This window comes from Larus michahellis, chromosome 1 (assembly GCF_964199755.1).
Source record: "Larus michahellis chromosome 1, bLarMic1.1, whole genome shotgun sequence".
In the NCBI taxonomy this organism is placed as follows: domain Eukaryota; kingdom Metazoa; phylum Chordata; class Aves; order Charadriiformes; family Laridae; genus Larus; species Larus michahellis.
Genome location: NC_133896.1, coordinates 13,979,522 through 14,005,203, shown reverse-complemented (window position 1 = coordinate 14,005,203; position 25,682 = coordinate 13,979,522). Strand labels below are relative to the sequence as shown.

General features: G+C 39.1%; 1 long non-coding RNA gene across 1 annotated transcript; it reads right to left on the bottom strand.

Annotated features, from left to right (window-relative positions):
* Positions 1–1,304: 1,304 nt before the first annotated feature.
* LOC141737679 (uncharacterized) lies at positions 1,305–25,277 on the bottom strand. Its single transcript, XR_012585224.1, has 3 exons — positions 25,093–25,277; positions 16,399–16,504; positions 1,305–8,166 (listed from the first exon to the last, which is right to left on the bottom strand). It is a non-coding gene; the product is annotated as an uncharacterized LOC141737679 (long non-coding RNA).
* Positions 25,278–25,682: the final 405 nt, after the last annotated feature.

Here is a 25,682-nt window from a genome sequence, read left to right as displayed (position 1 = left end):
AGAGGCCTTGGAGAAACTGCGTTTCCTGGTGTTGGTGCTCAGTTAGGCCGGTTTAAGTTTGTGCCAAACCACAGTCTTAGGATGGGGTTAATTGTCCATGGAGGTGCCGCCTTCTCTCACAGTAAAAGGAGTCTAGGTATCAGCTGATGTAAGTCAGCTGAGAAAATCCCATTCTTAGCGTCCTCGGCCTCGTTTCCTGTTTCCATCAGAACCAATAGAACCCACTAGTTTTTAATACATCATTTGTATACTGTAACAACCATTCCTTTGGTACAGTGCAACACTTTAAATACATTCAAATTATTCCCTCAAAATCTGAATACATTTCCCTGGGACATCCTAAAAATATCTTTTATTTATTATATGTGTTGGTTCCAAACAAATGTCACATTAATAAGCAGAGAGGGTTGGGTAGGTGTACGTCATTAGTCACGCAGTGGTTTCTTTTTCCAAAATACTTCCAGAATTCAATCTGACCTCTTTTAACAATGAACTATTTATAGGATTCATAAGGGCCTTATCCTCCAACCCTGACTCAGCCAAAACTCACCACTGACCTCGACCTCCTGTAGTCTATTCTTACAGCCTTACTCATGTGAGGAGCTTTTATTCACTGACCTGACTTGGGGAGTGTATTCTCATGAGTATGATTTTGCAGGCTTGGTTCCCAGATCAGTGGGACTTGGTAAATGTCACAGAATCAAGTCCTAAGGATGCATATATTATTTTTACAATGTTATAAATACAAAAACCAGGGCAAAATATGCAGCTAAGTTCTTCTTCCAGTACCAGAACAATAAATTGAGTGTAATTACATTAGAGTTTTAGAGCTACAAATGAAAGCATTCAATTTTTCTTATTTTGTAAGAGTGCATATATTTTTAGAATAAAGCATCACTAAGTTTCTGAATCATAGCAATTTTATTACTATACAAAGTAGTTGTTTTTTCTCAACAAGATACAGTTGTTTTTAAGTAGAATGTTGTTGCAGTATTAAGTGATTACACTAGCACAGTATGACAATGGCAATTTTTTTCTGTATTTTTTGCATCTTCTTCTGTAACATCTGAAATACTCTTGATCTATAACTAGTCTTATGTCTTATCAATGTCTTATAATGATTTTCTGTTTTTCATTCTGATACAGAAGGATACGGTTTTAGAAGCTAATAGTTTGTCATTAGTGGAGCTGGGTAACAAGATGTGTTGTCTGTATCAAAAAAATACTCTAAACAAGTCTACTACCTTTCAGTTTGTTTGAATGACTTGTCCAGTCATAAAGATTATAAATAGGCATACTTGATGTGTCTTCTTTCCAACATATGTTGTGTTACATATCTCTTTTATTTCCTTTCTTGTTTTCTCACTTTAAAGAGAAAGAGTCCAACTTTTTAGGTGCTTCTGTAAGTCCCCAATGCTTTTTTCATTCACATCTGAAACACTTATTTTTATTTCCCTGTATTTTATTGTATGTGGTGAAAGCGTATTTATTATGTACTTGGACCATCAGTATATTATATGGTGGTCTTTTGTAGCTCCTGTATTTTATTTGTTCTTTTGAATATAAGCGTGCAATGAACAGATGTCTTCAGTTAGCTGTCTACGACAATGCCTAGGCCTTTTTCTTGAGTAGTTACAGTACAGGTGGAATCCATTATGTTTATCAGCAATTGAAGGAATTCCTTCCAATCAGCACTGTCACGCATTTATCAGCATTTGACTTTATCTGTCTGTGTTGCCAGTTAGCCTCATGTCACCAGCCGTTGGAGCTCTTTGTATTCTTTTATAGTTCTAAGTGAACTTTGTAAAAAAATTTGGTGATCTGCAAATATTGCCTATTATTTTTCTAGATATTCTAAAGTATAGATAGATACCTCCCTAAAGCTAAGTGGTAACATTTCATTCTACAGTAGTTGCCTTCCTCTACATACTTAGTGAGGTGTACTTGATCATCATGATAGTAACGCAACTTCTTCAAGGTTTGCTTAGAACTCACGTAGAAGCTGCTTACAGTTCATATAGAGTTTTGCATCCTTCTCCTCTTGTTTCTTTTTCTAGCTTCTTCACACTATAAGTGTAATTGCCACAACTCACTGTTAAAAATAAAAAGTCTTGGAGGCACATACATCTTTCCTTGCTTCTGAAGACCCACAAACAGCAGGGACACAGGCAGAAACGAGTTGCCCTTTATCAACCATGTCGGAAGCTGAGGCTCAGCTTTTCTTCTCTCCCAAGATCAGGCCGAGGCCATGGTGGGAAGAAGACCATGTCTGACCTAAGTATTCTCTTACTGGCATCAGAGGAGACAGTTCTGCTACTGCACCCCAGGACAATTCCTGTCAGCTAGGTCAATACTTATAACCAGTATCTACAAGGGGACTTGCTTGCTTATTAGTTGTATGAAGGCTCCCTATGGATTAACAGTACTCTTAGGCCTGGGTTCAGGTCTTCCATCTGTTCCAGCTCCTTCCTGTAGTCCTCGTGTTTAATGGCCATTGACCCTAACATCCTACTAGCAGCAGTCTTCATGCCTTGTCATTTCTTTTTTTCTAAGGGCTCCAGCTTCCCCCCGTTCCCTCCAAAACACAGCTGACATAGATATCTGGGATAAGTTCCCTACAAGTACATACTGGCCAATGTCCTTTTCCATCTTCTTCTGCACACTCCTCTCCTTTAACCCCAATCAGCAAATACAAGCATTGAAATCATTGTATCTGACATGCTTACAGCTGTCCATCTACCCGATGTTTAACGAAAAGCCTTCTTTTTTTCTTTCCTCTTCCTCTTTCTCTCATTCTGGGCTACTGGTTCCTCATTCCACTATGAATGCCACCAGTCCCAAACAGAGCTGTGACTGGGCTTGATTCTACCTCTTCACACAGCACTACTTAATTGTTCTTGTCATGGCAGGAGTACAGAAATTGAAAATGTATTTAAAATTGCATATGGATTGCATTATTGTACCTTCAGAAGTGATCAGTTCCAAATGCTTCTGAGAAAGGTGCAAGAAGCCCTGCGGTTGTCAACTAAAGATATTCTGTGCCTGTCTTGGACGTTAGGTTTCACTTTGGTCTCTAATAGTCAGAGATTGATTTATGCCTCAAAGTCTAACATTTAATATTCCAGGGTATCCAGATTAATTAGAATTCTGCATACTCTTGAAATCCATAGAAATGTTTAATTCCTTTTTAACTTTTGGGCTCAGTGACCTTTTTTATCCACAGTCTAATTACAGGGTACATGAGAAGTAAGAGAGAAGTAAGAAAGAGAATTATTTAAGAAACTGCCATCACTTAATTGCTTTGAATTAAATTCAAACTCTGGCTCTTCCCTATAGCACTTTTTAGTCTTCTATGCTCTTTCCTAAGTTAATCACGATTAATCTTTTAAATTTATCTTCAGAGAAGATGCATTCCCTGCTCTGGATCATTCTTATGTCCTTTCCTAAACGTCTTCTGAAGAGGGACTTTGAAAAACTTTCTTTAAAAAACAGAAATAATGTATATGTACTTGTTTTTCCATTTTGTCATCACACTTACATGATAAGGAGCATGGTTTTCCTTTACATGGGCTCATGGTTAGGCCTTTTATAAGTCTGTCATTAGAGACTGTATCAACCACTTGACTTTGTGATAAAGACTCTCCTCTTATAATTCTTAGAAATCTTTTTTTTTTCTTTTTTGTCACATGCTACAGAGTTATAATACTGTTAGATAATTAGATGATTTAAATAATATTTGTATGTTAGCTCATGAACTTTCTTATTCTTCAAGTGTGGTTGGATGTATTCTGCCTGGTTTTTATTTTAATTTTATCAGTCTATATTAACATCTATGTCATTTACTCTGTAATCCTTCTGCTGCTGTTGTATTTTTATTAAGAGAAAAATATGATTCTAACAGGTGTTCTCTGCTGGAAAAAAAGCTAAACAGGGGTGATTATTTGTTTTGCATAAAACTTCAAACTGTGCCAGTTAGATCAAAGGTTCATCTAACTAGCATCTTGCCTCTGCCAGTGGCCAGTAATAGATGCTAAGAGAAAACATATTTTAAAAAATAAAAGATTATATTTTCTTCTGTTGTAACTCTTCCAGATTATAAAAAACCGGGACCAAGACAATCTGGAACCTATTAATTATTTTGGCATACAAAAAAATCCTGTGACCATTACTGCAATGGATTAATAAATGTGAAAAAATACAGCTGTGTATTTAATTCTCCTTGCCTGGTAATTCTATGTGATGTACTCTAGTTTTTAGATTAAGAAAATAGTGCGTAATCATTCTCTAATCAGGATTTTATATAAACTTATCATGTTTTCCTTCCCTGTCATCTTTATTCCAAGGTGAGGAGTCTGTTTAATGTTTCTTCATGTAAAATCTGTCCTCTACCTCTTATTATGGTTATTACACTTCTTTGTGTTTTTCTATGACTGTATATTATATTTGAAATGGGATACAGAGGTTTTATTATTTGTAGTTGTTATTTTTATTTTCTTGGGACTCTCATGGATCCATAATTTGTATCTTTAATATTTTAATCAAGTTCCCTGTAATTTGTGTTACGTCAATGCCTATTTGCTTGTCAAATTCTCACCTAGGTCTTCTAATTTCCATTTTACACTTTACTTTCCATAAGTATCTTTTATGAAGGCATGTAAATGAGTGGTTTGCTTTTCACAGGCAAAAAGCCATCTAATGCTAATTATCAATTGTAGTTCACACATTGCTTTTTTGTTGCAGTTCCTGTGTACCTGTCAGGGCTGGCGTTAGCCCTAGGGAAGGTAGCAGCTGTCTAGGATGGCAGACTGGTGGGGACGGCAAAATCACTGTAGAAACACTCTGTACTTGGCACCATCCACACTGAAGGCTTCAGAATATCAAGATGAACTGACTTCCTCAGCCCCAGTAGTAAGACACCATAGCATCATGTGAATGCCATGAGGTTCGACAAGGACAAGTCCCGCACCTGGGTTGGGGCAATGCCCCAGTATCAATACAGGCTGGGGGATGAAGGGACTGAGAGCAGGCCTGCTGAGAAGGACTTGGGGGTACTGGTGGATGAATAGCTGGACATGAGCTGGCAATGTGCGCTCACAGTCCAGAAAGCCAACCACATCCTGGGCTGCATCAAAAGAAGCATGGCCAAGAGGGCAAGGGAGGTGATTCTGTCCCTCTACTCCGCTCTTGTGACACCCCACCTGGAGTACTGCATGCAGCTCTGGAGTCCTCAGCACAAGAAGCACATGGACCTGTTGGAATGGGCCTGGAGGAGGGCCACAAATATGATCAGAGGGTTGGAGCACCTCTCCTATGAAGACAGGCTGAGAGAGTTGGGGTTGTTCAGCCTGGAGAAGGGAAGGCTCCAGGGAGACCTTATAGTGGCCTTTCATTACTTAAAGGGGGCTTATATCAAAAATGGAGAAAGATTTTTTACTGAGGCCTGTGGTGACAGGTAAGGGCCAATGGTTTTAAATGGAAAAGGGGTAGATTTAGATTGGACATATGGAAGAAGGGTTTTACAATGAGGGTGGTGAGGCACTGGAATAAGTTGCCCAGAGAAGCTGTGGATGCCCCATCACTGGAAGTGTTCAAGGCTGGATGGGGCATTGAGCAACCTGATCTCATGAAAGATGTGCCTGCCTATGGCAGGGGGGTTAGGCTAGGTGATCTTTAAAGGTCCCTTCCAACCCAGACCATGCTATGATTCTATGATCACTACTTGCCAAACCCATGTTCTTACCTGCTTCTTGTCCTGCAGGAAGAGAGTGGCCACAAAAACCAGCAGTGCCACAGAGTTGCAGTAGGGTTTACATATTCACACATTCCTGGTGGGGTCTGTGGGTAGAAAAACGTGCAGGATGGTGCTGGGCACACAAGCAGTGGGACCGTGGTTCCTGGTTATGGGAACGAGAAGCTTGCTTAGTTTTCATGCTCTGAAGTGTTTAAGAAACTCAGATTGGATGCTCTGAACTGCTTTCTGGACTGAAAGCCTAAGGAGGTTAGCTAATGAGTTGTATGCCCCACATTGTGCAGAATGAATGTTTCTACACAATTTTATTTGAAGAACTCCATGAATAATAGCCTTGAGTGGTATTCTCAGGCTGGAAAACATCATCTACATCAAAAATGTAAATATGTCTTTAAAAAAACCAGTTTTAATTATTTAGGAGCTAAATGCACCAAAGGATGCCCTAATTCAAGTTGTATGAATGTTGTGTGACTTCCCTCTGAAGTGAGGTTACAGTTGTTTAGGTACCTTAAGGACACATTACTATTTTAACTTATTTTATTTCTCCTATATCTAACCTGAACTCTGAATATTCTGGCCTTCAAAAAACATTTCTTTTTGTTAATTACCACAATCTTATTTTTTATTCTACGCTTTAATTACTGGTGCATACTCTATATCAATATTAGTCCCCTTTTTCTCAAAATCCTGTGATAATATTTTTGGCTCTCAATGTAAAGTTCAGCTTCGTAGGTCATTTTAAAGATCAGTACATCTCAGATTGCCTGAACTAAAGCCAGTGAAGTCAGTGGAGAGTAATACAGCCTACCGCTGATCTGCTTTTTGTCATTTCTGGAAAGGTTTGAAGTTGCTTAAAGTATGGAAAGTTTGCAAAAGAGTAACCTTTATTAAAATCTAGGTGGACTTATAACATTTGCTATTGTCTCCACCAAACGACCCGATGAAGTAATCATCAGGGTCACCGAGGAGGGGAGGCAGCATCCTGCAGAGCCGCAATTCCAGCTCACTGGCTGGGCTCTGTTCATGCAACTACGAAGTGCATCAAGGAGCAGTGTACGTATGTACAACACGCAAATCTAACCACTTGTTTGTACTTTTTGTAGTTCTCACATGACTAAAAAGCAGTACTCAATTGTGACTAATGTTTTTCAGCCTTTTACCCTGTGTCTTTTAAACTAAAGATGGGATCCCCACGACATCATCTTCCCCAAACGGTGGAGAGCACAGGCCACTCATTTGTAGAGATCCTCTCGGTGCTTCATGTTCAGATGCGTCAGTCTGTGGAGCTGCCCCTTCTCCAGCAGACGTAACGGGCTCTCCGGCTGCGCGCGCTTTACTTCTCGCTTTCAAACAATCAGTGTTGGTGGGCTGCAAACACTGTAAGAGTAGCTCTGTGTCCACTAGCCTTCCTTTTGTTCAGGGCTGCAGCCCTGCTGTAACGACTGCCTTCTGATCATCCTTCCATTAAGAGTTGTGATGAGCTGGGGAAGCCAAGTGGTTTGAAACACGCTGTTGTTCCTGGAAGAGCAGTTTAATTGGAGCAGACTGGTCCTTTCAGGTGAAATGCCGTTAATTCACTTATACGTCCTGGATGCACAAAACGTGGAGTAACTACGTGACTACTTCAGAGAGTGAAGTGAGAGTCCTCCCCGTGATTGACGGGGACGAGTGTGAGGTGGAAGGCTTCCCTTCTCCAGTGGGGACTACAAAGTTTCAACACTTAGCCAGAGGCTAATCAAAACATCCAAGTCCTTGAGAATTACCTAACAAACTAAACTTGTGAAACTGTTTAGCCAGAGGAGGAAAAAGGGGAAAAGTTATTCCTCCCCAGGTGCTTTGTAGCTATCAATCCTGTAATACAAAGCCACGCCAGCAAAATGTAAGAATAATGAACTCAACTAGCAAAACGATTGCAACCGCGAGCCGGGCTTGCTTCTGGACTAAATGGGGCTTAGTAGCCTGCGAGGGTGAATTGTGTTCATAAAGGTGGAGGGAATGTGTGTTTTTTTCTTAAGGGCTTGTTGGGATTGGACTAGACCAGGGTATAAATGCTGCGGAAGGAGAAAAGCACAGGAATTAGTGCTGGACCTGAAAGATAAAGCTGCAAACTTTAGCACAACTGTGCATCTATCATTTTTGCTTAAAATGGGGTATCTCTGAACACTAAACAGTAGATATGTTAGGGTCTGTAAGTACCACAGTAAGTATCTTCTATTTTTATTTGCCCAACAGAGAAGAGAAAGTCATTGTAAATTAGCTGCTTATTGGTCTCAGGCTGTCCCAGATGCTGGATTCATATTTCAGCTGCTGATACCCCACGAGTACATAGTTGAAGCTATCAGGAGTTACGTATTACAGCATACTTTCTAAACACTGTAATCCAATCTTCGGCTAGGTTTCCACCTCTCCCAGCCCATCTAGAATACAGAATAAATGCAAAGAGAATTAGAGAAAGATATTAAAGTCTTGGAAATATAACTAATAAATATAAAAGCTGGGAAAAAATTCTGTGCAGCAAAAATAAATTAACATGATTAGCGTAGCATCTTTAAACTTTCTTTTTTTAATTGAAACAATTCCAGAATTAAAGTCACTTAAGGCTTGTCTTCAGGCCAGACTGACTGGAAAATGTTTCAATTTCAATAAACCACTGTTTGGTTTAGTCTGAAACTGGTAGGACGTGAAAAACTTCAACAAAACCTCATTTAAATATAGTAATGCCCAATTTCGGTAATGTAACATGTATAAACAAGATGTCCATCAGTTTAGTTGGCAATTTTGAAAGATTTCCACTAAATACTCTGCAATCCTCTGAAGCATTTGAGAACCACAAATACTATGCTCTTATTTTGTCTGCTATTTGGAGAATAAATGTAGCTTGCTTTCTACTGTTATTTTATGCTGGTATTTTTCTTATTCCTGTTTCAGTGTGGTTAGCGCAGTTAAGCTTTTGCTCAGAGTCGTTTATTCTGTTGGCTACTGGTTGTGCCCTTGACCTGAGCTGGGGATTTACTGGTGCAAAACGGGAACATAATTTGGTTTTGGTTTGGACCAGAATTTGATGTAATGTTTGTAACATTTGCATGCCATTTGCATCTTTACAGATTACACTTAGGGGCAAAGCATGGGTGCACATTTGAAAATCAACTATTAGCTTTCTAGACACTAGCTAGACAAGTAATTTTGCTGGTGGGAATAAAAATCAGGATTTAAGGGAACATTAGTGAAATTTTTCTGCTGCTTTTTTTTTTTTTTAGTTTTGTTTCCTCTAATACTAATTAGAATGACTGTACATTTTCAAATGTGTCATTTCAGCTTTCAGTTTCTAATTTTGCAGTATTAGATGGCCAAGACTGTATTCAGGTCAGAGTTTGGATTTTTTACAGACAAACGTCATTTGTACCATGAAAAATACATGTGAAAACTCAACTCACAAATTTGCAAAAACTGAAGAAAGTGAAAGTCAGGTTTACACACATTAAAGAGTTAAACCAGTAAAGAATCTGGTTCAGAGGCCGAGCTCTGGCTACTCGAAATGATTTGCGCTCTCTAAAGGGGTGATTCAGACAACACGACTGCAATAAGGCATCAGTTTTCACTTTGGTTCATTTGAACTATTTCTTTACCAGAAGTGCAGGCAGTTAGCCATAAAAGTGGCCAAACCAGGAATGTATTGTTCTCATGTTTATGCAGTCAAAAAAACCCCAAGCAGGAACCTTTCAGCCATTCTATCCCACTTTGTCAACTCTTCGAAAGTCTTCCAAAGACAGGGTGATATGAAATATGTTTCCTTTACAATAAAACATTCCCAGAGAAAATTCTGAGGGCACAAGCCACATTTCTGAAAATTGCAATGACTCAAGTGACCTCTTGTTCTGACAACTGCAATTTTAAGCCTCTGCTACTCTGATCTGTAATCAAGATAGGGAAAAAGAAACAGAGATGTGGGCAACACAGGCAGGACTGGATTGCGTCAGAATATGGTATTTGTTTTCTTGGCTGACCAAATATAAAACTTAACTTTGAGATAAAGGGTAGTAAAAAAACTGTAAGGACATTTCCTTTCTCTTAAATCTCTTCAGTTGTACAATTGTTTCAAGTTGGTCATTTACGTTGAAGATTGTTTGCACTGCACCAGTCTGAGGGCAGTCCTGCCCTCTGGAATCGTAGTATGAAAAGCTGGATGGCATTTCAAGGCATCAGTGGTCCATTCCCCTCAGCTGAGCTGGTCGGCTGTATCCTAGACCATCCTCAATGGAAGTATGCTTAACTGTTCTTAAAAATTCCAGTTTCCTAAAGCCTTCCTAGTCTTCCAAGTGGCCTTCCGGGAGAACTTATTTTGGTGTTTAACAGTCCTTTAGGTTGGAAAGCGTTTTCCTAATGTCTATGCTAGATCTCCCATGCTATAAATTAAGCCAGTTATTTCTTGGTTTTCCTCTTGTGGCCATGAACAAGAATTAACCGTCTGCTCTTCATTTAAGGAGAGATTGTTTCATTTTTAAAAATCTACAATTATTTAAATATATTGTTAATATGATAAAATGAAATAATACTGGCAGGATGAGGATTTGCTGTAGTGCACCTAGTTGGCGATCTGTAGGCTCCCTCTCCCCTCCCTGTGCCAGCCTGCAAGGGTTCCTTTGCAATAAGAGAAACCCTCCCTTCTGCTGGATAAACGTCTGCCTGGGTCTGCACGCACCTGTGTGGCCATGAGTAAATTCAGCAACATCTTGCTCTGCTCTGAATTTTTACACTTTTAGGGCAGGTGGAGCAAGGACCTAGGGCGTTGGCAAATACCTGTGCTCAGTGAATTTGTCTCGGCCATAAATTTTATCCCACAAACATAGTAGCCCCTTAGACAAGCTTAACCTCAAAATGAGTGGATCCTGCCATTGCTTAAAACTATGGAATCCTGTAAGACCACAGCAATGGCTTTGCAGGTCAGGACACAATTTGATTCAATGTTTTAACCTTTTAAAATATTTGTAAACACTAAAAGCCAAATTATATTATCATGTAAAGCTGGAGAAACTGAGTTCCGCTGAGTTAATCCTGAGTAACACTGCTGCCCATAAACACAAGTTTGACCTCAATGCGTATGATGGACAGGATTAATCCATTTAAAATGTTTTCAGTGTTTCAGAAACATGAAATGTTTCTGTGTAAATGGTAAATATTAATTTCTCTACATAATGTGGAATTTATTTGCCAATGGAAAAAAAGTATTTACCCCAGTGACCAACATTTGCTCTCCGTGTAAGTTACAAACTGTAGCTCTGCAGAGTGGCTGTGGTCATCCCGCTCTTACTCCGGGCTGTGTAGAGGGAACTGAGTGCAAGCATAGTAAATGGGGACAATAAAAACCTCGGGACAGTGAAAGCTCAAGAGCAACTCAGCAGAACAAAACTAACTCCAAGAAATAACAAGTACGTTTCAGCAGGTCCCTTCACTTCTGTCCCCCTGCATGCTTTGAAACAGGATTATCACGTATACAGACTGCACAGTGAATCTATGTCATTTAAAGGGAAATTTATGGGGCCTACCAACAAATTCAGAATGTGCAGAATTTCAGGAATCATTAAAAATATGGATTTTTTTTTACCTCATTTTATGAAAAAAACTCCAACGTGTGCCATTTTTGTCCAGGCTGCAGAACTGATGCCGCACTATCTTATTCGATACGCAGAGATGCCAGAGATCTCCAAAGTGTGAATATTTCTGCCTTTCTGTAGGTCTTGCGACAGTAACACTTTTATAATACTTCTGTACCAGTACCGTCTAACCGGTTAAATGCCAGTCCAGACTCCACCCTTGATCATTGTACAAATCATCCTCTGGAATAAACTGAGAAGTGACTTAAGGCAGGTGTAAAGTGCAGACTTGGAAATTCTGCATTCCCTGAGCCTTTCTGCAGCTCCCAACATCCCTGCTGCGATCCATCCAACATCATCTTCCCGACTGTGAGCTCATGCTGATAGCTTCCCTAAAGGCAGCCAGGCAACATAGTCTTATTCATTGGTTTCATACAGCTTTATACAAACCTAAGTATTCTGTTTAAAATTCAGTGCGATTTTTCCAGAAAATTCAAAGTAAGTTGATATTTCCACGTGGGTTAGAAGAACAGAAGCAACAGAAACCCAGAAATAACTTCACATCTTGCACTCAGCACTCTAATGAGAAACCCAAGCACTCGGTTTCCCAGTAAAACTTCCCAGTGCTAATTTTCATGCAAACAAACTACTGGTTAGAGTGCTAATGTGTCTTTTGCTATGGCTTGTGAGACATGTTTCACTGTTTTGTGGTATTCTTTTGTAGGTGCAATAGCAATCTATTGCCTATGTAAGATTACATTTTCAAAATGCAGTCTTTTTTAATGTATGCACCATTGTTCTGGCAATTTGAATTGCATATAAATATTAGTATAAAATTTTGCATTGTAAATCGGCTTTTAATGTGCAAATTATAGTGCATGCATGAACGTTTTGAGCCAAACATTGGGAAAATAGATATAAAATGCATTTTTTTTTAAATGAACTGATAAGGAGTTATGTTGAATATGCAAAAGTATGTAAGAAGGGGAGAAAGGGTAGATAAAATGTCAACCTTGATATTTCTGTCACTGATCATGTACATTTTTCACAAATGAAATGAAAAGTTCAATAAAATGCCAGATCAGCTTTTATTTTCCTTACTTAGAAGGAGTGTTTGTAATAGTTAAGGTTAGACATTTTCTGTCTGGGGCAGAATTGGTCTTCTGTGGTCCTAGCTTTAAGCTGTAACTTTCAATGAAAGTTTTCCAGCGTAAAGACTTTGAGATTTTCTTCTCCCAAAACATGGCAGAGAGTTCATGGAAGAATTCCTTCTGCTTGAAATGGGCTTTGCTTCTCAAAACAAAGAAGGAATGGGATGGGAGAGGTTTATTCTGTGCTCACTGCCGTCAGCAGGAAGCCTTCTACAGACGAGCATCAACCTCAGAGGGAACATTATAACCAGTAACAAGCGTTTTCTGGAGCAGAGCCTTGATCACAAATTTCTCTTTGCATCGAACACACAGTCACCAAGCCATCTAAATGCATCTTTGGAGTTGCAAAAAGACTCAAGTGGGCTTTGAATTCATTCCAAAGGCATTCAAGCCTATCTCTACTGTAGGTAAACTTGTCTTTGGAGCTCTGCAAATGCGTTGTATTAATTTTTTATTAAAGTTCTCTTGACTTGTCGTGCACACAGTGCAAAAAATGAAAAGATGTTTTCATAATATAACTATAGAGACATCTGAATGATAATAAAATATTAATGATCTCCTTGTTTAGTTTTGCAATTGATAGAGGCTAGGGAAACGAAGACTTCCCAGTGCTGTTCTGAAACAGAAAGGCCATATGAGGAGAAAGGCCACATGAGTATATTGGTAGAAACTCTACAAAATAATACAAAAAAGTAAACACCTTGTTCAGATTGATATGATGGAGAAAAATCAACAAAACCTCTGTACGTTATGTGTTATTTCACAAAGTTATTAGAGATGTTAGAGGTCAACGGGCAAGGGTCACCCAGTGTTTATAGTATACTGAAGTTTTCAAGTTTTTTAAAAGCTTAGATTCCTCACCAAAGTCTTTGAAAGAAATGGAGGTATCGTGTAATAAGAGAAAGTTCTCTTCAGGGTTCTTGGCTTCACAATGAAGGACATTATGAGCAGATGAAAGTATCTGTACTGAGACAGATAATAAACCAGCCATAAACAACCTTGGGTAGACAGACGTCACAGTGCTAAGTTTGCAAAAGGTGGAGAATTGTTGAAGATAGTCAAGTCAAAGATGACAGCTAAAAATTGCGAACATTGAGCAGCTAGAATAGATTCTGTATGAAGAAAGCCAAAACAGATTCGGACTGACCAGCTTACAAAAGAAAATTTAAGGAAAGATAGGAAAGAGAACTCTAAACTTGTGAATGCAATGGAGGCTCGTATCCTGCGATAACGAGGAATTAGGAGGAATCGAATGAAATCCTATCAGGCAATAGATTTAAAATGAACAAGGGATGTACTTTTTCACATAACATATAATTGCATTGTGGAAGTCGATACCACAGAATGTTTTGGACATGAAATACATAGTGTCAAGAAGAGGAGCTGATACATTTGCAGACACCCTTTGGTAACTATAGCACAGGACAGTCAAAATATAAACTCTAGTTAAGGATTTCCTTCAGTTGGTAAGTTCCAGTGCCTCCAGAGGACCACGCTATGGACAGGTCACCTCTTGCATTCATTCCCTTAGCATCCACTGTTGGCCACTTTAGAGACAGGTTACAGGGCGATGAGATGGACTGTGATCTGACCTACCATGACAAAAAAATGTTGTAATATTTTCTTCGTTGACACTTTGGAAAGAAACACAATTAAATACGTTTGCTGAAATTCACTCTCTGGCCTCTGTGTACACCAAATACCAGTACAAAAAAATAAGAGGCATAAAAATAGAAAAATTGTTAATGTTAGGGCTTTCAGTGAATATCACTGAGTGACCATTAAGTGACCATTATGGTGAGAAAACATTACCCATAGACTGCCCACCTGTTGAATTTGAGGGGAGAGGGAAATGGGGAAGGATTTTAATGTGTGTTGCTAGTAGTTACGGGCACATTAGTACGGTACATTCAACAGGCCTATACTTCTTACACTCAATTCCTAATCCTTAGAATTTATCCCATTTGGATATCCCATTGTTGGAAAAACTCCTTTTCTGTTGAACTATTTCTCTCGATGGCAAAATTGACCTGAAAATATTGTCTCCACCTATCTTACAAATGTTTTTTTTAAAAATGTAGGAAGCAAGATGTGCTGGCTTTTTAAAGCTTGGGTCATGAATCTTTCTTATTCAACTTTAGTAGAAATTAAAGCCTCAGCGAGTAGAAATCTACATTTAGTAACCACCTACCATAATCCATTGTGAATTATGAACTCAAAAGGTGACAAGAAAATAATAACTGCAAATGTATTATCATAAACATTTCTGAAAGGTAGGCTCTTCTGTGAAAAACAACTGAGATTGCTGGGAGGTCAAAATGAAGAAGTTTGCCTTAGACACGCACGTGATGAGCAACCAGCACAAAAATGGCAACAAAAGGAGTGAGAGGATTAAGTATTTGGCAGTCATAGTCCATAGTCTACAGCCAACTAAATTATGAAGTAATAATATTAAAAAATAATTACCTGACCTTCAGAAAGCTATTTTTAAAACCCAGATTTTTGAGGCAGATGCTTCACAGTTTTTCACGCAGAAGCTGAAAGTATTTTAAAATGTTAAAGCTTCTATGTGCGGTTTCTGCCAAGATGGAATACGATATTTATGAGATTGATTTTGTTTCTGCCTTTGCAAATTATAGCTAATGACAGAATAAAAGTGCACATCAGAATCCCCTAATACTAATGTGCTTAAGCTTATTCAGTCTTCATTTTCTTGTGGGCGCACCAGAAAGAAGAGACTGAGAATTCAGCAGCTATTGATATACTCTCAATAAACAACGGCCAAAGCCGGTGCCGGCTTGACTCCAGCAGAGCTATCAGTAATTCCCTGTACCCTTTTCCTGTGGTTGACCCAAATGGGTGTTCATGCTGGCTACCTCCATTCCTCCTCACAGAGCGTGTGGAACAAGAAGTCTAAGCAGGGCTTATCTCCTCCGGCAGAAATACTGTATAGGAGAAGAGGCCACAAACATTGGCTCCCGCGTTGTCCCCTGTCCCCTGGTAGGCTGTTGGCTGCAAGAACCTTGCGCAGAAATTGCATTGTAGTTGCTGCTGGGGGTGTCTGCAATCAACACGTACTGTCATTTGTGATGTTTTTCAGCTTGTCTTTTTGTTAAATATAAACTAGGCTGATCATTATTGATGAATTACATTTGCTTAAGCCTTTAGGAGATGAAGTGAGAAGGGTCTGTAACAAATCTCTCTACCCATGTAGAATGCTTCCTTTTAGAAAAGCCAAACAGTTGAATCAATGGAGGCTCCAGCTTTTTGGTGATTGACTGCTTCTGCTGAGCTGACTGCTGAAAGCAAAGTGTGATCTGGAAAGCCTGATAATCCTGAACATGTGGAAAACAAGGCAAAATGCTACAGGTTTACAAGCTGCTTCATAAACAGACCTTGGAGCAGCCTTGTGGCAGGAATGGAGCAGATGGAGAGCACTGGTGCTGAGGTAGCAGAATTATGCTCAAGCAGAAAAAGAATTATTTCACATTGTCACTAGATGTCAGAAAGTTTATCTGCAGTCACTCAGCAACAACCAAAAGCACCAAGCTCCCCCCAGTAGAAAGTCACAGTAGTAATAGTAAGAAAACTTTCCATATTTTGTTGTGAGACACATGAAAATCATAATCTGTCTACAAGAACTTTAAAGTGAAACATAACGATGGGGACAGCACGAATAACAGTCTGGACAAGCTCTGCATAGGTGAATTGTATGAACAATTCCTAGAAAATATTCTTGAGCAAGGTTTGGTGTCTCCGCTGCCAACTTTTCAGTGAGAAATCTTAAAAGATGGAAAAATATAGCTTGTAATTTAATGCAAGCCTGGGTCTCACTTACTCTGTTTCAGGGTATGAGAAGATGTAAAAGATGTAAAACCAAGGAGAAAGCAGAGCACAGTACACTTACCATAGTCTACAAATGATCTGTCAGACATAGGCAGAACCAATGCTTTTAAAGAAACTAAAAAACTTCGGGATGGCTGGTAGGAAATTTCATCGATTCTCACAGACATCTAAAATAAAAAAGAGAATTGACTGTAAGAACTGGACTAGTCCTACTAGAAAAGGAAATAGTTCTTCTGAGGAAAATGCATAGATTTGGGGAAAACCCCACAGAACTCATGCTAGTATTGTGTTGATTAAAAAAACGCAAAAAAAAAAAAATCCAATACAAGGCAGAAACAGAAGGCATTATTTTTTCACTACATAGAGAATACTAAGAATAAACTCACAATAAGCCTGTGCTAATTTGTGAGGCAGCTAGCAGAGCGTGGAAGCATTTGGTAATGGAATTATTTGAAAAAAGAGGTGACCAGGACCTTCTGAGAGCTGACTATTGCATTAGTTTTATTAAAGAAATTCAGCTAAGTAATTCGTTAGTCAGCAAGGAAATGAATCACAACAGGACAGCATTAGCCAACAACATCTATGATAAAGTTGTTTCAGATAACAGAACACATTAAATATCTCAGGAATTTCAAATATTTGAGAGGTATGGAGGTTTCATAGACACGCTTGCAGCCTGTATTATTCAGAGGTCAATGGACTTTGAAAACTATGTTGAAACAACACGGCAAACACTAAGGCAAATGAAGATGATTAAGACCCTATCTTGGTTTACTTCACCACAAAGCCACACCTCTGCATTCGAGAGCCTCAGTCACATGTGTAATACGGACCAGGAAGATCAGGTTGGCAAAAACGCAGACATTTGAGGGTGTTCTCATGAACTCAACCACCTCCCATTATGAGAGTGCAACTTGTGACGACAAAAATGACGAGGGTAAAGAAAAGTAACTGTCTAACAAACCTTTAGATCCTACCACCAAGCAGAGACAAAGAGGCAGCTCATTTGCAGACAATGAAAACAAGAACCACCAAATGATATAAAACCTGTCTTTCAAGTCAGAGAAGCCACATTCACTCCAGATAAAAGAGGATATTCCAAGTAGGACTACTATCCTTCTGTTTTCTCATGAATACGCCCTTCTTTCTCACTTAGAAAGCTTGTCTGGCACGATATAGAGGAATTCTGTATTCATCTAAGATTTTGAGGTATGCAGCAGCCCGTTTCCTGGTAAATCTGACTGTTTTGCAGTAACAACGCGCATGCACAGTTGTGAGTGGAGGCTTGGCAGAGTTTTGGAAACCCTGGTCATTTACAACACATAGGAGATTGTGGCTCCATGTGTACAGTAGGTTTGACGTTTCCCCAAAAAGTGTGGCTGTGTGCGCATAGTGCCATGGCGTTGCCCAGAAATTCCAGGCTCATTCTGCAGGTCCAACCCAGAAGACTTTCATTGTGCACACTGACTCTGCGCTGACAGTGCATAACCCCAATTCAAACCTGAATAATAGCAATAGAGGTAAGATCAGAGTTTCATCTAGCTCTGCAACTTGTCTCCAATAGTGTCTACCAAGTGAGTGTCCCAAGAAGATTACAAGGACCCCCTAGAGACCCTTCCCAAAATAATTTTTGAGTATCTAGTGATTCTATTCTATTCTAGGGCTTCCTAAACTAGATGCTGTGGGTTTGTATTGAACAGCCCTTGGTGTCCTTTTCTTCTATGAATTTATCAAATTCTTTTTTGAATTCAGGTATATTTTTAGCATCCCCAATGTCCTGTCACAAGTTCTACTGGTTAATGATGTGATGGGTGAAGACATAGGTCCTTTTGTTCGCCTGGAGGCTGGCATCTTCTGGTTTCATTTGATGTCTTCCAGATTTTGTGTTGAAAGAAGCAGTTATTTCCTACTCACCTTGTCCAGGCCACTCTTGATTTTATTGATCTCTAGCATATGACTTCTTAGTGCTCTTCACAACAAAAACCTTCATCTGTTTTATTGTTCTTCATCCTGTAGCTGCTCCCTGTCTTTAACTGTACTTGCTGCACTTATCTGTATCTTTTACAGTACTTCTGTATCTGCCTTCAGATGGATACTAACTATAAACACTATTGAAGACGTGGACATATCATGTATTTATACAACAGCAAAAGGGTATTTTATATTCTTGATTCTTTTTGTAGTGATTTCTAGCATTGTTTGCCTTCATTTTACATTTCTCTACAGTGAATTTTTGTTGCCCAGTCATTACGTGGTAGGAGGTTCTTCAGTGAGTCTGCAATCAGCCGTAGTCTAAATCACTCTGGCTAATTCAATATCACTGGCAAACATTTTCATCTCTTTTCAACGCTGTTTTCTGATCACTTGTGATCTACATCGAGCAACGCAGACTTCAGCACAGAGCCATGTGGGACTCCACGTGTGATCTCTTTCTACTGTGAAAGGCAACTATTAGTTCCTCTCCCTTCTTCCTATCTTCTGAACTTTTCCTCATGTCTGATTAGCTTCCTGAAGTGCCTCGAGGGAGGCAACACTTTGAGTGCCTTCTGGAAATCCAGGCAGATGGTATCAAACAGATCTGAGTTGCCAACAGGTTTTATTGACTCTGTCAGAGGACTTTGGTAGATTAGTGAAGCACGACTTCCCTTCACAAAAGCTGTGTTGACTCTTCTTCACTGTACCATATTTACCCTGATGTCTACTAATTCTACCGTTTATTATCATTTTTTTCTGGTTTAACCAGTACAGGTTGTTAGTTCACAGTATTGAAGATTTGCCCCGGAGCCCTGTTTAAAAACTGGTATCAGGATAATAAGCGCTAAGTTTAGCGATGGCTCCTACGAGTTGTATTTTATGGGAAGTGTATTAAATGAATGCAGTTAGGCAGCTGGAGCTCTGCCCCTTTAAAGTGCGTGCAGGAGACAGCCCCAAGACACTGTGCCCATGCCATGGCATGGACAGGAGCAGTGCTGCTGTGATCACCGGGTTTGAGAAGCCTCTGAATAAAAATCCTGCTGAGTGTTTGGTCTCCTGTGTGGATCTCCAATCCTGCGAGCAATACAGAAGATAACCACTCAGGTTTCATTTAGAATGAAACAAGCCTAAAGAAAAAAAAGCTCAGGCACCATCTAGATTTGAGCTTAACCACGGATCAGGCTTTTCAGGATTGGCAAATTTTGCCGAGCATATTAAAAGACTGTTTATTTGGTTCTACTAGTTTCCCAATACTGTGACTGTTGACTTCACTGGATTTGTATAATGGAAGGAAAGGCTAAAATGCAAAGCAGATTTAAACCATGAGTACAGCTAACTTCATGAGCATTCTGCCTTAGGAGTTGTGTGTGGACCTGAGAGTGGTTTGGTTTTCTCTATTTTTTTATTTAGTATTCAAAGCATTCAGCCGTGATATTACCTACTCATTGACTTTGCCAGATAGATTATGGAAAAAAGTAAGTGGTTTATTATGTTACAGGCTCTTGGGCTCTTGCCTGTTTGGGAGAAAAATAATGTAATCCCAAGAGTTTGTACTGGATTCTGCAGGTATTTCCATTAAGGCAGCCTGTACGTATATATAGCAGATTTAGTCTATTAAATGTTTGTCAATTATGTATCTTATTCTGAAGACTTCCTGGCCATTTCTTCAGCAGCTATATCCCTCCAACACACTGGCACCGTACTCCTTTGTAAAAAAAATCAACAGTCCAGGCAGTGTGCCTATCACAGGGCATGTACTTTAACTTAAAAAAAAAAAAAACATCGATAGAACATATTTGCCTCTTATTTTTTTGTACATTGCTTGTGACTATTGCTATTATAAATTAGAAGTTCTCAAGTGTGTCCTCCATCACATGCACTTTCAATTTGGCTTGATGCTGTCTGTAATTAAAGACACAACTTTAGCTTTGCTGCTCTGCCCACATGCTTACACCGTCTTTCTCTTTCTTGACATTAATAATTTCCATCCAGTTACATTCTTTGCTACATAGTGCTTTTAAAATGCTTAGTATATGCTATAATACCTAATGATGATTTATATATTGCTTATTTAGTGTGTAAAATTACATCTATACAGCACGGAAAGCCATTCTCAATTTGTAAACACAAAGTCCCCAGACAGTATAACCATCCAGATGGCAGTGAGTGTGAATTTTGCATTTTGATTGAGATGGTTAATATTGATGTGAAAACAACAACAACAACAAAACGTGTTGGTAGAAAATTGCCTCCTGACTGTGCATCTGGCTATGTAGCAGGTACATTATTTATTCCAAGTAAGAGAACACGTTGCACCTAGAAAACATAACTAAGTATAATGGCTTCTGACTCTAATCAAGTGGAGTTTCTTTGGTGATGAACGGAAATCGAGGTGTTCCCTACTGCGGAAGGTATAAATTGGTACAACAACCAGTACGGAAAAAGCAGTGAGCTGTTTTAAAGTTAATAATAAACCAGAAAACATATATACAACCAATACTGCAACCAAGTTACGTTAATGATGAAGTCTTAGTACTTTCAAGAGTGCATGCTCAAAAATGATAGCCAAATGCATGTGCAAAATAGTTTTATGACTGATTTATTTGAGCAATAGCTACATTTTGTAAGTAGGAGCTAAATGAAAGGAGGAAAAGGACTGATTTCAAAAGAGCCTCATGTTACTTTTCTTCAATGAGTGATGCTGAAATGTAACAGCTGCGTTGTATTCTACCCTCATTCTTTGTGCAAATTTCCTTTTATCACGACTGAATCATTTTTTTCTTCCTCTTTCTATTTTAGTTCATAAATTTATAGATTTTACCATCCACTTTAGTTCACTATGAAACTAAGAAGCCCGAAGTCTGTACTGTGAAAATGGAACAGTTTTAACTACTGAACATTGCATGCAAATATTTTTGATCTTCTGGATCTTTTTGTTCCATCAAATTTAATTCAACCAGTGTCAATATAGGTGCCATCAGACAGAAATCAGCTTTTTAAAAAGAATATTCCATCATAATAGACCTGCTAGAGAAGCCAAAACTGTATGCCAACACTTTTTAAATGATCACGTATGTTAGTATCTAGCTTCAATGCTGATATTTCTTTACAAAACAAAAACAAAAAAAGGAAGTAAATCTAACCTTAATAAATCGTCAAGCAATGCTTATCAATGACCAGTTACGGTAAGGAGATGGGGATTAGTTCAGGAATTGTGAGGTAAGTATGAAACTGTCTAAAGCAAAGAGTGGGCTGTCCTTGCAAGATGGGTCACTGCTTGCAAGTGGAATTTCTTAGAATTCAGTCTTGGGCACAGTATCATTCAATGGTTCTATTCATCATCTTCATTAATGATCAAAAATATGAATATACTAATGAAATTTTTGATGGCAGAAAGCTAAAGTATGTCAAAAAGGAAGAAAGGCAATCCTTGAAGACATGAGGACTAGGAACAGGGTAGAAGTTAGAGTGAACTCCATTGCACTGGGGGGCAGTTCCTCTACAGGCTTTTGTCACAGAGACTGTATTTACATCTTGTAATCATCTTGTCATCTTCTAGATGGTGTAAAAGTCCTTCTCCTTCAGAGCTTGCACATGAATGACAACATGCACCACCTCTGCTGTATCGTGATTCCTCTTTCTCATGGTAGCCACCTAAATTCTGTCCCTGCCATCTAGGATGTCCTTCATGAGTCTCTAGGTCAGAACTGTGGCTCCTCAACTGAGACTTTCGGCTCGTGGCCAAGTCTGTCTGCACATTTCTCCTTCCACAGCCTCCAGGTTTCGAAGGAAGTTCAATACTCAGTGGGAGAAAATACTGGGCACCTTATTTATTTACTTATCCAGCATTTCCAGTGGGCCTGAGGTGCCAAGACTGAATCATATGGACTATTTTCTGAAGAAAGAGCCATCCTTGAATGCTGGACCAGCTGACTTACTTGGTTGCTAGGTCCTATGTCAATGTCACAAAGTCCATGGCAATGCCACTGCCTTGATTAGCCATTAATAGAGTGTGCCATGAATGTCTATGGTTTATTGATATCTCCGTTGCATTTCTAGTGCAATGTATGGTTTATGGTGGGAATGATGATGGCTGCCCAGTAGGGTACCTTTGGCCACTCCTTGCTGCTGACATGCTGGTCTGCTCTTGCTTACCACTAGGTAGTGAGACTCTTAACCAAAAGCTTCCTCCTGTGTTTACTTTTTTTCCATCAGAATTGCATCTACTCATCGTGTCTTTTACCCTTCATCCCTCGCAAGCAGACCCAGATGTTAGGAAAGTTTTTCAATAATCTGGAACTTGGCGCATATCTAATCTTCCTTATCTCAGAAAGATTGATTCAGCTTAAAGAATTACTTTGATTCTCCAGCTATGGAGAAGGCCTGTTAGAAATTATTAGGTTTATGGCATAAGAGGAGAACAAAAGTGTAGCTTCTCTAATATAGTAAAACAAAGATGATTGCAATGAAGAGATATTTTGCACAGCAAAAAATGTCCTGGAAAAATTTAAGTTGGAAATAAGAAAATGCTCCTGACATTACAGTAGCGAGGTTCTGGAACGGTCATCTGACGTGGCCAGCAGAGGCAAACAATGTGATTTATTTTGAGGTGAAGCTTGACAGTGTTTTAATCAGATTATATCCAGGTTTATATGTGATGGCAGGAGCTTGGACTTTGTGATTTTTGCTGCTCCTTTCTGCACAGACTTCTTACTCTTGTGTTCATGTGTTCCTAAAGTTAGGGGACAGTTGTGCCCACGGATTTCAGCAATTTCAGCTACACATGAGGCTATTATGCCTTTTTTGCTCTCTCACTAATTTTTCATCGTGCTCCAAGCCCATAGTATGGCATCTGGTGTATCTGGTGGAGATGGTGAAGTAACAAAAGCTAAATGACTAGACACATTTTTTTCGATGTTTTCATTAAGAACATGATATGCATCAAACCACAATACTTAGAACAGTACTGCAAATAGATTTCTGCAAAAGGGAAACTTCGTAAAATGTGTATTTCTCATGTCACCTAAATAATTCTGAAGAATTCCTCCTTTTCTGAAAGACTTTCCTTCTGAGATAGACATGGTCAGCAGTCAGAGAATTCTTAAGGAACTGAGGACTGCAGGCGATCTCCCAGGTGAACTCCACACGATGGTCTTGAAGGCAATAGCATTAGATAATTATCTTACAGAAAAAAACAGCTTCTCCTCACTGTTCAAAGGCTGCTCGAGAACTCCTTATTCTTCTCAGAATAAGATGCCTAATAATTTCTAGATTTCACAAGATGTAGTTATTTACTTTTATGACAATGTTGTCTTTTAGCTTAAGTAGAACTTCTTTCCCCTGGATTTTTTTAATCACTCGGTATATTTATAAAGCACTCATGACCCTTTTCAGCCTTCATCTCCAAGTCCTTATTATTGTCCAGAAAGACTTTCCATTCTTCTCTTCACACTAGTAGCCCCTCCGGATGTGACTGCAATCTCATTACAGGCATATCGATAACGCAACACTAAACCTCATTTTATTTGAGTTTTTCTATCAGGTCTTGAAAAAATCAAGTTGAAAAATGAGTTTACAGAGAGAATTGGCTTTCCTACCTCTATTCAACCTGTTTATTTTTAGCTGAGTATTACTGAATATGGAAGCAGTCCAGTTTACATCCTGGTTTGATTTCCTGTTTACATGAGCCGGTCCGGTGTCACCACCGTATTTCTGGACCCCCTCTGGAAGCCTGTGTGCAGCCTTCCTTCCACCTCTGAGGAGAGCTGCCCTACACAATAGAACTATTGTTGTGCTCTCCGATAACAAAATATGAATATTATTGAACACCGTATATGTTGGGCTTCTGTCGCTTCGTCAAACGTGCACAGATGTGACAGCAAACCTCTCACTGAAATGTGGGAGAGAACTCACATTAGAGAGTAAAGTCAAACCTTTGTTTGAAGTTAATATACAAACAGACCTGGTCCCATATAGGCTGGCTCCCTATAGTACAGCTTTCATGGGCCTGAGGGGGAGGAGTGTCTTTAGTTTTCTTTTTCTTTTTTTTTCCCCGTCTGGTTTTGTTTCCCAAACTGTAAAGCTCACTATTTCCCTTAAGAGACTATTAAAAATATTTTTTAATCTACAAAATAGTTGAGAATCTGAACTGGCCATTATGACCAGTAATGGTCGTAACAGCAGGCGTTTCGCAGGGGGAACTCTTTGAGAGCTCAGTTTCACCAGCATATCTAATGCATTAGTAGCATTAACAGCAGTCTCAGTCCTTGTTATTATTATTTTAATAGAATTTTCAGAATAAAATGGAATAGTACGTGCATTCAGAGAACACTAATGCCAGGTGAAGGAGCAGTGTTTTATCATTTTGGCTTAGATTTTTTCTAATAATTCTTAGTTTTATTTTCAGGAAAGACAGATTTTAGAGAGGTTGAAATATTTTCATTTGTATCAATTAATATAAACCAGAGACAAACATTAGCCTGAAGTTTGTTTAAGGATAATAAAAATATTGCCACACTAATGGATATGAACCTTGAAATAGAGCAGATAACAAACAGATTAATTCTTTTGTTCTCGAGGCTGATACACAAAACCTAAACACGATAAATGATGCAAAGCTCATTCAGTTTTTACACATCTTTCGGATTCATTGATGCAAGATTTTAGTACTAGGATTTCTGGATATTTTCAAAGCGGCATCGCAAACATAATTTGTGTTCGACCAGCTGTTTTCAAGATCAAACTCTGAATGGCACCTAGCACGCCCTGTGCACAGGCTTACCTTCTGCTGCTGGTATTTCCATTTCAGACGTGCTGCGGCGGCCGTGCCTGGGGAATACCCTCGCCGAAAGCTTTGTCACAAAGAGGCAAATGAGGTTCCCCCAGTGCAGCCCAGCGTAGTGCTGCAGCTGGCTGCTGGCCGGCAGCAAACCAGACCCGTGTCACCTTGTGCCACACGTACAGCCCAGTCACGAGGTAGAAAAAATTCCCGCTTTAGAAATGCTATGTCCAATTTTAACACGGTCAAAAGATACAGATGGAAAACAGCTCCTGATTTTCCTGATCTTACGTCCAACGGTGCAAAGCAGGTATCCTACTGAAATCAGCGTTCCTGCATTAAAAGCGACGTGTACAAATAACAGTCATCAGGCCTCTCAGTGATTGACGGTGAAACTATTGAGAAGTAGCTATGGAAAGGACACACGGCAATTTATTTGGGGCCCATATGCTATTTATTTTAATAATTGCAGGAAATATTCATTGTATTCTGAAGCCCACTTTTTTTTTACATTCACAAGAATCAAACAAAATACCTCAACCGACAGAGTATATCTTTAATTATATGAAAATTTTAAAAAATCCAACAGAAAA